This window comes from Cannabis sativa, chromosome 2 (assembly GCF_029168945.1).
Source record: "Cannabis sativa cultivar Pink pepper isolate KNU-18-1 chromosome 2, ASM2916894v1, whole genome shotgun sequence".
In the NCBI taxonomy this organism is placed as follows: Eukaryota; Viridiplantae; Streptophyta; class Magnoliopsida; order Rosales; family Cannabaceae; genus Cannabis; species Cannabis sativa.
In genome coordinates this window covers 18,652,970-18,663,570 of record NC_083602.1, presented here as the reverse complement: position 1 = coordinate 18,663,570, position 10,601 = coordinate 18,652,970, and the positions used below count along the sequence as shown (strand labels likewise).

The 10,601-nt window shown below is 34.2% G+C and overlaps 1 long non-coding RNA gene across 1 annotated transcript; it reads right to left on the bottom strand.

The window, feature by feature from the left end:
• Positions 1–1,834: 1,834 nt before the first annotated feature.
• Positions 1,835–2,649, bottom strand: LOC115718800 (uncharacterized). The gene is made up of 2 exons (XR_004012040.2): positions 2,446–2,649; positions 1,835–2,124 (listed from the first exon to the last, which is right to left on the bottom strand). It is a non-coding gene; the product is annotated as an uncharacterized LOC115718800 (long non-coding RNA).
• Between the last annotated feature and the right edge of the window lie 7,952 nt (positions 2,650–10,601).

Here is a 10,601-nt window from a genome sequence, read left to right as displayed (position 1 = left end):
AAAATGAATACAATCATTATAAATCTATACCCTAAAATCTGAATTGTAAAATAATTGAAACAAAAACAAACATTAAATTAAAGAAATTTTTACATTAAAAATACAAAATATTAATTTTATTACCAAAAAACCACTACACGGTTACCCAAACATTTATATCATTTTCTTTTACTTTTTTACATTTGTACCACATGCACACACAATAAATGCTTTCTTGATTGACACGGTACATCAATCTTTCTATATATCATTTCTCTCTTTTTTTTTTCTTTTCTTTTTTCCTTTTATTTTTCATTTCTTTTCAGTTTTTTTTTTAAAATATTAACCTCCATAGCTAAACACTTCCCCCTCCACGATCCCAACTCGATTTCCCTCTTCTTTTTGTTCTTTAATTTTTTTTCAACTCCCATTACCGAATCCCATAACTGTAATGATTAAGATGATGCTCAGGAAAAAATTCATCAAGATGATGCTCAAAAAATGATTAAGATGGAGCTGGTCTTCGATCTCAGGTTTGTTTTCGGTTTCTTTTTCGTTTCCCCCCTTTTTGAAATTTTTTTCGTATTTGACATTATTGTGTTTTGTGTTTATCGATTTTACTATTTTAGGTTTTTCATTTTAACATTTCTTTTAGTTTTGTTTAGTTTTTTAGGGCTTCTATTTTTTAGTTTAATTTATTTGTTCTTTTTATGAGTTTTTCATTTTCGTTTGTTTAGTCTTAATTTCTGTTTTTTTTTGTTTTTGTTTTTTTTTTTTCTGTTTTTGTTTTTTCAGATGTTTTATTGTTTTTCATTTCAGTTTCTTCATTTAATTATTTCTCATTTTGTAATAGTTTTTTCATAGTTTTTTAATAGTGTAAACACCTTCTGTATGTATTTTTTTAAATATGTTTTTTGTCTAGTTGTTTCTTGTCCATTTTTATATCATCAATGGGTAACAATGAGATTTATCATGGATGTTGATGTTCAAAGAGTTTTTCCTGTATTTTAGTTTGTATACAGTTGTTTAGTAGTTTTATTATAGTTTTGCTACTTGCATATGCTATTTCATTATAAAACTAATATGCAACTATTTCATTATAACTACTATTTTTTGGTCCTCGTCAAATTAAATTCATGCATAATATATAAACTATAATAAAACGATAATGCAACTATAAGGCAACCAAAACAAAAAATAAACAGACTTATACGTAACTGGTTGTACCTTAATTCGAATTTACTCTTCTTATTGTGTTTCTAAAAAAATATATTTATATTGGAAACCAGTAATCAATCAAAATGCAACTGTATATAACGTACATGTATTATTCATGAGGTTTTTTTAAAAATTTTCACATCATACATTGTTTTGGATTTGGTGGGAGCTTCAGATCTGTTTGTTACAGATCTACATTTCATGAATATAGATTTCGATATTAGGGGGAGTTATTTTGATCGAATAAAACAGAAAACAAATGTGTAATTTCAGTTTCTTCACAGTTTTTCTGATTTTTTTTCGTCATTTTCTGTTTAGATCATTGCAGGTCTTCTTTTCCAGTTTATTTCGCCAGAATTAATAGTTGTATTTTTATCGTTTTGGTTTCATTTTGGTTGTTTTGCAGTTTTGAAACGATCGCGGTATTTTCACCTTCATGGTTCGCTCTGTACAGCTGAAAACTTAGTGCATGTGGTATTTTTGTAAATATTTATATGTGGACTGTATAAATGTTTAATGCGCCGGCCCAAAGTATTTTTGTAATTTTTTTTTCCTTTTTTGTATTTTTCTATTTTTTTCCCTAAATTAAATCTAAAATCTAACTAAATAATATTAAACGTGAAAACAAGAACCCAGAAAAAAAAAAACATAAACTTTCTTTTATTAAATCTAATAATAATTCAAAGGAAAACAAAATGAACATATCATTACTTTTGAAAACAAAAACTCAGAAACAAGATTGAGAAAACACACTGGAGACTAGAGAGGGACGAACTCTCTAGGGAGAAGACAAGAGATTCAATCTTCTCCAAAGAAGACGATCGTTTGAGGTTCTCTATCTCCGATCTCAGCCATCGATTAATTGCATCTTCTATATGACGTCTTCGAGCGAGGAGCAAGCTTGGATTCCAGCTGAGATTTTTTAGACTGTAACACGGTTCAAAAAGCAAAGATGAATTTTTTCTTCAAGAAAAAATGGAGAAGATCCCTTAATTACAGTAAGAAAATTCTGAATGCAAAAAGTTAATGGAAATATTTTGAGTTTTGTCTGAAATGTGAGTGAGGGTTTTGATTTTTTTTTTTGGAGGGGCTTGTTGTTATTTTGCACAATCCTATTCAAAAGATTACAAAATCAAAATCCAAACCTAAAAATCAAATTAAGAGCTAGAGAAGCAATATTTTTTTACCTAGAATAAAAATCCATATATCTATTAATAGGAAAGAAAAATTAATAACAAAGATACAAACCCATATATCCATATATCTAAATCTCAGCTTGCTCCTCGATTGATGGCCATGGTCGGAGAAGATGGAACATCGAACAATACCCGTGGTCGATGAAGATGGAACCTGTATTGGCGTTCGTGGTCGATCGATGGGTTCTCGTGGTCGGAGAAAAAGGCTACTTTACTTTCTCCCTGTTTTAGATTTTAGGGATTTATTTTATAAATAATTTAATTTTATTCTTTCAGTTTTAATTATTTGTTAAATGTTATTAGAAAAAAATATTTGCTAACTTTTTTTTATTTTTTTTATTTAATTGACGTGGCTAGCTAATTATTATTGAGGATGTGGTTATTTATTATTAATGATGTGGCATTATTTTAAATAAGGTATTTTGCCATCTGGCATCCAGCGTGTTAGAAAACGGCAGGGTACTTACAGAACTTCTAAAAACGTAACAGAAGGTATTTTTACCGCCAAAATTTTAACTTAGGTATTAAACTGCAACCGAAAGATAAACTTAGGTATTTGTGCCGCAAATTACTCAATTTTATATTATTATTTTGTAACTGCCATTGATGTACTTTTCTTCTTCATTCTTTTTTCTTTTTTTTGTTTAGTTTTTCAAATTTCAATCTGTGTGAGTCGTGTGGTTGGTTTTGTGCAGTTTTCTTAGTAGTGGGTGTTGATCAGTTTATATTTTTTGTTTTAAACCCATTTTCCTTTTAATTTTTTTTCTTCCAACCGTTTTCCATTTTCTCCTATAAATTTTCATTTTAGTTTTCTTTTCCATGGCCGTCACTCGTTCTAAGTCCTCCCATGTAGTTAAAAAGCCCCAAAACACTCGTAAATCTAAGTTACCCCAATCTACAATGTGGAAGCAAAAAATTAAAGACCATCCTCCAAGTCCTTCCCTGCTCCTGCCAAACGTAAGTTAGATATTTATTCTCCTTCTAAGAGGGTTTCTAAACGTCATCGAGCTATTGAGGAGGAGTTTGATTCTGATTTTGAACTTGACGATGAGTTCATTCAACTATCTAAAGTTGCCAAGGTCAGTCGTTTGTTTTTGTGGTTTTTTAGGGTTTTTGTGTCTTTTGTGTTTTGATTTTTTTTATGTTGTTGTGTTTTGATTTTTTCATTTGTAATGTAATTGTGTTCTTTAAATTTATATTTTGTATATTTTGTTGTTTTGAGTTGATTTATACGTTCTATAATAGTTGCATTGTTCTCCTGTTTTTTTCTTTTTGTTTTTCTGTAGGGGAAGGAGAAATCCCTTATTCTTAATATTCCTTCTGATTCTAGGTTTGAAGAGCCTTCTACTGATATTGTTGTTGAGGTTTGTAGGCTTTTTTTTTTGTTTGTTTGTTTTTGTGTTATTTTTGAGTTGTTTTGAGTAGATATGCAAGTTTTTTTACCCAGGACTGGACATGTAAATATAGGCGTTCACAACATTATCATTCTAAAGTAATAATTTCTGGTTATTATTCATTCATTAACGATATTAAAACTATTCTAACCCTAACCCAGTTGAATTTTTTTTTTCCCAAATTGTAGTTGGTCACTTCCTTCGAATTCCAGAGTACATTATTCATTTCTAACTATTGCATGGTCTGTTGTTGAGGGAAGTTCAACAACCTAATGAGATGGATTTTCGGTATCCGTCGCTGGAAAGTTTCTTAAATTTAGTGTAGAGGAATTTACCTTAGTGCTTGGGCTAGATTGCCACATTGAATCTAATATTTTTCAGTTCAAACAGGATAAGAATACGCTAGTTGAACATTGTTTAAAAGGTAATAAAAAAATTACCAGGAATTCTATTCAAGTTACCTTCACTGCTAACAACTTTAGGGATAATGATGATCTTGCAGTTAAGTTGGTTATTTTGTATTTTGTTTAGTGTTACTTGCTCATAGGTCCTCCTAGAAAGGTTGTCTCTATTAAGGAACTTGATATTGTGGATAGTGACCGTTATAATGAGTATGGGTGGGGACAGGAGTGTTTGAGATATTGAATCTCTTAAAGGTAAGATTGATGTCGTTATTAGGACTGTTATGAAGAAGGATAAGGATGGCGAGTTTTATAAGTTGTTAGGTTTTCCTTATGCAATGAAAGTTTAGTTTTTTGAGCGTTATCCATATGTTATTGGGAAAATTACTTTGTATTCAAACATTGGCATCCCTAGGCTTCTTAGCTGGCCTAAACTGGAGAAACTTAAAGTTTCTCAGCTAAAAATGGACAATGTGAACAACATCATCTTCAATCGGCCTTTAAAGCAAGTATATGTGTGTTATTTTTCTTTCGTTTTTTAGTTGTTTCAATGTTTTCTTTTTTTTTTCATTTTTTTTTTTTTATGAATTGTGTGTTTATTCAATTTATTCATTTTTTTTTGGCTTTTTTATGTTTCAATTACAACTTGAAAGCATTTTTCAACTTCTGTCAAGAGAACCAGTTTGAATTTGGTTGATTATTTTTTTGGCGACACTACTCCTTCCTTTATTAAGGATAAATGTAAAGGTAATCGAGAATTCGGTTCTAAATCTATGCCCAATGCTACTCTGGAAGGTGATCAAGTTGGTCCATCAATGTAAAGACCGCTTAATTTCAATATGAAAATTAGTAGATGATTAGGGTTTAATTCAGAAACTAGATTTTTAATTATGATTTATGAATTGATAGTGATTTATTTAAATTCTAGGTGTGTTATTTACGTTATATAAGAAATTTTATATTTTTCATATCTTATGCCCAACAATATTGGAACGTGGCATTTCGTTGATAGAATCACAATTTTTTTTATGGTTTAGTATTTTAGTTATAGCGGGGCAAGTTAGTTAGACATTTAGAATGTCGGGATTAGACGAGATTATGGTTTTGGACCATTTTACCCTATAGTTATGAGTGAGGGGGCATTTTAGTCATTTTGATCTTGGGATTAAGTGACCTCTTCTTGAGCTGCCAGCTGGCCAATATTGAGTTAATTAAATTAATTTTGTATTGGTTTTACTTAGATAATTTAGTGTAGAAGATGACAAAATAAGAAAATAACCTTCTTCCTTTCTTTTTTCTATTTTCAGCCCTAGAAGATTCATCAAGAAACCAAAGCTTTCTCCTTCAATCTTTATAACTTTCAGCTGGAATTCAAGTGAGTTTGGAAGCTGGGAACCGAGGTAAAACTTAGAACTCTTCTTCCTTTGTTTTTCATAGTTAAAGTTAGGTTCAAGCATGAAAATTTTGAGTTAGTTGCTATTTAGGGTTGATTTGTTTTGCTGATATTTTATGAGGTTAAGTTGAGTTGATTTAGGCTTAATTTGGTTAGATTTAAAGGTTGTGTGTGGTGTTGACCACGTTTGAGTTTATGAACTCAAACTTGGTTCAACAACGGTGATTTGTGAATTTCTATGATTTTTGAGGTTTTAGTACCTGGAAATGATTCATTATGGCTTGTATAGGTGTTCTGGAAGTCTTTATGCAGTTTGGGGTCGAATTGAATTGTTTAGGAGGATTTTTTAGTTTCCTGCACTGAACCAGTTGACCAGTTCAGTGGGACCTATAAGAACCGAAATTTCGGTTGATCCCCAGGCAGACCCCACAGAATTGGCCTTTCGGTTGGGGAACCGGTCTACCAGTTGGGGCATTTTAGGGAACCTTAGTTTTTCCTATTTTTGCAATATTTAGAGTATTGTCATGCTATCCATAGATAGGAAAACTTTCGGTTTCGATTTTAAGTCCCCAAAAAGTGATCTAGCGTGTCACTCATCAATTTACGAATATTGTGATCAGGGCCGGCCCAAGCATTGGGCAGCCTGGGCCATTGCACAAGGCCCCTATTTTTTTAAGGCCCAATTTTTATTTTATTTTTTTTAAAGAAAAGGCCTATTGTTTCCTATTATATACACATAAATTGAAAATTTATGAATAAATCTTAAAAAAAAAGGCTAGTAATAAAATTGTAGTTTTAATATACACGTTTTTTTTTTTTTTTAAAAAAAAAAAGTCCAATTTTAAAATTTTGCACGAGACCCCCAAAATGCTTGGGTCGGCCCTGATTGTGATTTAGGGGCCTGTAAATTATCGAGCAGCTGTTCCACTCAGGTTGACCAGCACACTTAAATTTAGAAACGAGGTAAGATTAGTATAATGATATGTGTATGTGTTTACATATTTAGTATACATATTTTTTAAGCCTGTTATATTACATTAGAATAGCGGTATCAATATATTTAGAATTATATTGAATATTGATGTATGTATGTTTGGCTTAAGTGCTATTTGACACTGTCACATCAATACGACTAGAATATGACTAGAGTACCGAGTATAGGATGATATGATGATCAATAGTACTGTCGTTTGAACGTTCTTGACTCAGTACTGCCTAGGGTGCGAGGAGTATCGCCTAGGGTGCAGGGAGTTGATTACAGTTGGGGGTACGGGTGCCTAATTGTAATCTGATTATATTTACAATTATTATTATCTTTTCTTTTTGAGTCTGTTGACTCACAGTTATTATTTACATGTGTACGTAAGGGCAAAGCTATGGCTAAGCAGCTGTGAGAGCAGGCGGATGAAAATTGTACATGTTTGGACAGTTAGACCTGGAGCGTACTATCTTTCAAATAATAGGCTGTATTTTAAATGGTTTCTAGCCAATAACTTTTGTATTATATATTTTGTATTACTTTTGCAAATAATTTATATACGGGATCTTAATTATGTAAAAAAAATATTTATTTGCATTTAAAGAGTAATTAAATAAAAGTTATAATAAATCATGATTTTCAATGAACCTATTGATTAGCAACGAATTGTACAGTTAATATAAAATCACAATAACACGCCTCAGCTAGTAGGGTGTTACAATTTGGTATCAGAGCCGCTAGATCGTCATGACATGTACAATCATCATCAAAGATAAGTTCGAATTATGGTTCAGTAAGCCTTTATTTCTTTAGTAGTTTATTTTATAAGTACGTTATAAGAAAAGCCAGATAGGAAGCATGTTAGTAGCCAGATAGCTGAATAGGCGCATGTTTTAGTTTCGAAAATAAGCGGTAATTAGTAAATTATTCTTGACCGCAATCTGACCAGCCGAGTTCTTAGTTTTATAGGCTGTTCTATTAGAATGAACGCCAGGATATTTCGGTCGAATCCAATGTCGGTCAGGGTGTTTAGTTTCCCCTGAATGTTCGTGGCCGAGGCAGAGGCCCAAGAGGCAAGGCATGCGGTCGGGGAGATGTTAACCCAATGCAGGCTGCCTAGGATTCCCAGAATAGGTTTGCATCTATGCAAGCTAGAATCAATGAACAAGAGGAAGAGGTCAAGCGTCTGAGGCACGCGAGGTCAGTTGTTGTTAAAAACTGGATGGAACCACTGTACGGAGGGTTCTGCAAGCAGGCATCTCTTGTCTCTCTGGGAGGCCCGGACGTTATGAAAGCTTAACAGTGGCTGACTGTTATTATATAGATTCTGAATTTTAAAGGAGTCACCGACAATGACAGAGTGGCTTGTGCCACATTCTAATTTCAGGAGGATGCCCTAGTTTGGTAGGATATGGTGGCCCTGACTTGGGATGTCACTACCATTACCTGGGAATGGTTCCAAGAATTTTTCAATGCAGATTATTACAACGAGGCAGTTTGTAGTGCGAAGAAGAAAGAAAAGAATTTACCCAGCTGACTCAGAAAGAGAATATGAATGTTACCGAGTACACAACTCAATTCGATAGATTGCCTAGGTTGGCTTTGGGAATTGTGCCAACCGATTTTAGTAAGAAAGAAAGTATCTTGATGGATTGAATTCCAAAATTAAACACGACCTGATGATCACAACCGATGATAACATCACCTATGCTGATATGGTGGGAAAAGCACTACGAGTTAAGGATATAGAGTGCATCTAAGAGTCCCGAGGGACATAGGTTATTGGTGGAGCCACCACTCTTCCTACCTCTGGTTATGGAAGGAGTGGTAGTGACTCGACCGCTACCCAGAAAAGAAAGGCAGCATTTGCACCCAGTGGCCCAAATCAGAACAAGAGGTTTCGAGGGAACCAGGGTCGAGGTAACCAACAGGGTGATTATGAAACTCGATACACTTACCTGGAATGTCCCAATTGTAAGGAGCATCATCTGGGTGAGTGTAAAGGGTGAGGATGTTTTCAGTGTGGTTTGCCTGGTCACTATAAGAGGGATTGCCCACAACTCAAGAAAGAAGAACAGAAGACAGCAGCAAAGCCCGTTTCAGCAAGGGTCTTTACTCTTACTCAGGCTGATGTAGAAGCCATCCCCTTAGTTGTTTCAGGTCAACTCTCAGTTAACAAATCTTATCTCTCTGTGTTATTTGATTATGGGGCCACTCATTCATATGTGGCGGCCAAATTTTTTGATAAATTGGGTAGGTCGTATGATAGTTATGATAAGGGGTTTGGAACCCTACTGCCTGGCAGATAATTAGTTATCTCTAAAAAGTAGATTAGGTCTATGTCGATCAGAATTGAGGATAGAGAGTTGAGAGTTGATTTAATGGAATTGGGCTTAGCGGATTTTGATATCATACTTGGAATGGATTTCTTGTCCAAGTATTCAGCTAGTATTGATTGTAAGCAGAAGATGGTGATCTTCCAACTTGAGGGTGAGGAACCATTTGTATTTGTGGGATCAGTTCAGGGATCCTAAATTCCAGTTATCTCAGTATTGGAAGCTAGAGAATCGTTACAAGATGGATGTCTAGGGTTTTTGGTAGTGGTATTGGTACCACACGGCTTGAGTCAATTTGACCAAAGGATGTTAGAGTGGTTTAGGAATTTTAGATGTATTTCCTGATGAACTTCTGGGTTTAGCACCGCAGCGAGAAATAGATTTTGTTATCGATTTAGCATCTGGAGTAGAACCGATTTCTAAAGCACTTTTCAAAATTGCTATCCGATAGAGCTTAAAGAATTAAAGATTCAGCTTCAGGGGTTGCTTGACTTAGGGTTTTCATGACCAAGTATGTCACCTTTGGGAGCTCCCATGTTATTTGTTAAGAAGAAAGACAAATCCCTGCGCATGTGCATTATCGGGAACTAAAAAAATTGACTATCAAGAATAAGTATCCTTTACCTACGATCGATGACCTGTTTGATCAACTTCAGGGAGAAATAGTCTTCTCCAAAATTGATCTCTGATCGAGCTATCATCAGTTGAGAATTCGAGAGGGGGAAATTCCAAAGACTGCTTTCTGCACTAGGTATGGGCACTATGAATTTCTGGTTATGTCTTTTGGACTGACCAATGCTTTAGCAGCTTTTATGAATCTGATGAATATGGTATTTAAGGATTTCCTCGATATTTGTGTTATAGTATTTATTGGCGACATCCTTGTGTACTCTTAATCAGAAGCGGAGCGTGAGCAACACCTTTAGATGGTTCTACAACGACTACAAGACCATAAACTGTATGCCAAGTTTAAAAGTATAAATTTTGGCTATCTCAGGTGTCTTTTCTTGAACACATTGTCAGTAATGATGGAATCAAGGTGGATCCAGAGAAGATTGAGTCCGGCAGGGATTGGCTGAGACTGAAGATAGTTACGAAAATTAGAAGTTTTTTGGGTTTGGCTGGTTAATATCGTCGGTTTGTTGAGGGAGTTTCTAAGATCTCAACACCTTTAACCGAACTCACTAAAAAGAATCAGCGATTTTCGTGGACAGATAAGTGTGAAGCAAGCTTTCAGGATTTAAACCAGAGATTGATCACAACTCCGGTATTAGCCCTACCATCTGATAAAGAGAAGTTCATGGTGTACTACAATGCATCCAAATAGGGTTTGGGGTGTGTTTTGATGCAAGCCGATCGGGTCATTTCTTATGCCTTCCGTCAATTAAAAGAATATGAACAGCAATACCCAACTCATGATCTAGAACTTGCCACGATAGTTTTTGCTTTGAAGATTTGGCGGCATTATCTCTATAGAGAATAGTGTGAGATTTACACCGATCACAAGAGCCTCAAATATTTTTTTACTCATAAAGATTTGAATATGAGGCAAAGATGTTGGTTGGAGTTGGTTAAGGATTATGACTGTGAAATCCTTTACCATCCCGGGAAGGCCAATGTGATGGCAGATGCCCTTAGTAGAAAGGGTCCAGGTCAAGTAACTAGTATGATTAAGATTTCACCCCAGCTAGCAAATGATAGGGTC